The 3,079-nt window shown below is 37.7% G+C and overlaps 1 long non-coding RNA gene across 1 annotated transcript; it reads left to right on the top strand.

Moving 5' to 3' along the window:
* Window positions 1-395: 395 nt before the first annotated feature.
* On the top strand, window positions 396-2,288 carry LOC131611843 (uncharacterized). The gene is made up of 2 exons (XR_009287192.1): window positions 396-1,469; window positions 2,037-2,288. It is a non-coding gene; the product is annotated as an uncharacterized LOC131611843 (long non-coding RNA).
* Window positions 2,289-3,079: the final 791 nt, after the last annotated feature.

The raw sequence follows: 3,079 nt of genomic DNA, 5'->3' as shown, positions 1-3,079 counted from the left end.
GAAATAAAAGCCTAAACTAATGTTTATTTGTTGATTATTTTTATATGTCAAAACATGTATTTAAGTCTCAAAATGATAGGAAAAAATCAGTTTTTATTCACTAAAAAGAAATGGCAAAGAAAACTAATAGAACCTAAAAATATTAATGGAAACAAAGTAAACAGAGGGGTGTGAATCTGAAAAATTCGTATGGCCCAAAGAAGTTTTATTGTGACAGTTTTCTCTTATGTCAAAAATGAAGACAATGGGCCAGGGGTGTGTGCTAGCAGTTACGGCCCAATAGAGTTTATTAGTATTCAGATTAGTCCAAATTATCACAACTTTAATCAACAATTAATGACATTAAATCAGAGACTGAATTTCTGTTAACATTCTCCATTAACTTAATTAATTCATTCTGTTAATTAATAATAGAAAACAAATTGAAATGAAAAAGAAAAATAAATTGAAATGAAAAAAGAAAAGGGATTAGGGTTAGAACCTTGCGTCGTTCCCCCTTCCCTACTCGTCTCTCACTCTCGCGAATGGCGCACCTGAGCGGCGCCGGAGAAATTCACCCTCTCCGATCGGCCATCCACCAACGACACCACTCAATATCTCTCTTCGCACCCTCAATCTCGGCAAAGAACTCTTCTCCTCTCACGAGCAAGATGAAGCGGCGGCGGTGATTCTGCCCTTCTTCTCCGATCAAACTCTCTATCGCCGTCACGAAACAACCATCAAACTCTCTATCGCCGTCACGAAACAACCGCGAGACAACAATTCTCTCGTCTCTTCGTCTCCGATTCAGATCCTCCGCCTCATCATCATCGATTGCCTCGCACTCTTCCTCTTCATGAACGACGCGCGGAGAGTCTCACCGTCTCCGATCAAAACTCCGGCCAACGCCATGAACAAGCTCTCGTTTCTGCCCTCTCGTTTCTGTTAGCCTTTTTTCTGACGATTTTGTTGACTAATTGAGGTGATTGAAGGATTGAGGATTGGATATTGAAGGAGATGGAAGAAGCTTCGATGAATGAGGATTGAAGGTTGTTGATGTGTTTGGCTATGGTGATTGGAGGTTTGATTGAATGATGAAGGTGGTGATGGTTTGTGAATGATGAAGATTGAGTTGTGCAGAATGATGGAGTGAAGTGAAGTCGTGAAGAAGCTGATGCAGATTGAAAAACCAGTGGAGGATTTGTAGGTTGATGAGGTGATGAAGATTAAAGAAGATAGGGTTTTTGAGAGTGAAGGTTTAGAGATTTTGAGGGGAAGAAGATGGAAATTGGAGTGTGAAGCGATGAAGATGATGGAGAGTTGAACTTTGATGAATGATGAAGATGGAAATGGTGCGGAGATAGTGAATTGAGAGTGAAAGTCCAGAAGGAAGAATGGTGGAGAGAAGGTAAAGATGGTGGAGAGTTATGGAGGAATTGAAGAAAATGGTTGAAACCTGAAGCACTGCAGAAGATGATGATTATATAGAGGTAAGTCCCTTGACTTTTTCTGTCACATTCTGAACCTTCTCCTGCTGAATAATTCTCAATGATTCTGTTCACTTTCAGTTAGTTTGTTATGGAGCTGTTGGTTAGTTAGCATATTCTGTTAGAGTTTGTTAGAATGAGTAACTGATTCTGTTTGAGTTAGTTATAGGTGAGTAATGAAACAGGTTAGTTATATGCGGTTATTGATAGTTGGAACTGTTTTTAGTTTGGTATGTGGAAATTCTGTTAGAGAAGTTAGGGAAGTTTTGTTTGGATTTTCGGTTAGGGGTTAGTTATGGATGGAGGGCTGAGATGGTTAGAGTTAGTTAGTGAATTGATGGTGACAGTTATGAGTTGGTTAACAGTTAGTATTTCTGTTATAGGGTTGAGTGTTAATTGGTTTAAAAAGTGGTTAGGAAAGGTTTGGTTTAATATAGTGAATGAATGCTGATTTTCTTATTGTTTATGCAGGGCTTTTATACTAGTGCAGTTTGGATTTATTTGTGTACATTCTGAACTGGTGTGAACACAAATGGTTTCTTTTTGATGTGTATGTATGCTGATGTGTAGGGATGCATGATAACACCATTTCTGTTTTGCTGGTGCAGTAGGAGTTTATGAGGATTGAAGATGGAAAATGATGGATGACGAAAAGAGGTTTGAAGATGGAACAAGAGATGGAACCAAGGCTTGGCTACAAGAATAGAAATAACTTTTGTATTCAAATGGTGTAATGTGCAATTGGATATGGATTTATAAAAGTGTATTCTTGTATGTTGACTTTTGATGATTTGTCATGAACATAAATGGACTTTGGTGAAATATTTGGATGAAGAAACTTGGATAATAATGTATTTGACCATGCTCTGACAATGCTCAGATAAATTGAACTTTGAAGTTGAATCTTAACAAATGAATTGGATCTTAAATGACATTGGCCTTTGTGAATAAAGTTGGATGATGATAAATGCTACTTGAGTGACCATAATGATACAGACCTTGGAACTTGTTTCTACGCCCTCCAATTTTGCAAGCTCAAGCAACTTGGATCCACCTAAGTCCGTCTCCAATTAATAAACTCCAATGATAAACTTAAGTAATTAACCAAAACTCTAATTTTCTCTTGAGATATAAAATTGATGACTAGAGATGTGGGAAACAACCAAAGTACAATACCAAGTAAACTTCTTTTAATCCCCGATGAAACAATATGCACTTGATGTTCTTAAGGAATTTTGATAAAGATGTTGTAGCTTGACATCCTTGAATGAAGAGGGGCCTTGAGACCATGGATACCTTAATTACCTACATCCTTGATCATAAACCAGATTGCATGATATGTTAGATGACCTAAAATGCAAATGAAGTTAAGAACAATAAGCTAGCTAGTAGAAAAATTGGATGGGCAAATTTTGGGGTGCAACAGCTGCCCCTATTTAATCATCTTAAACCTGAAGGTGAGATTGGCGCTAGCCTTTCGAGCATTCGAGGTAGAAGAGGATTAAATACTAAGTGAACCTGAAAATTTGCTTGATGAGAGATAGGATCCACTGGGGAAAAGACGGTGTCAACTCTACTGAGGAAAAGTGTATCAATTCTGGATTGAACAAATT

Source organism: Vicia villosa, linkage group LG6 (assembly GCF_029867415.1).
Source record: "Vicia villosa cultivar HV-30 ecotype Madison, WI linkage group LG6, Vvil1.0, whole genome shotgun sequence".
Taxonomy (NCBI): domain Eukaryota; kingdom Viridiplantae; phylum Streptophyta; class Magnoliopsida; order Fabales; family Fabaceae; genus Vicia; species Vicia villosa.
The sequence above is the reverse complement of the archived record's forward strand: the minus strand, read 5'-3'. Positions and strand labels throughout refer to the sequence as shown.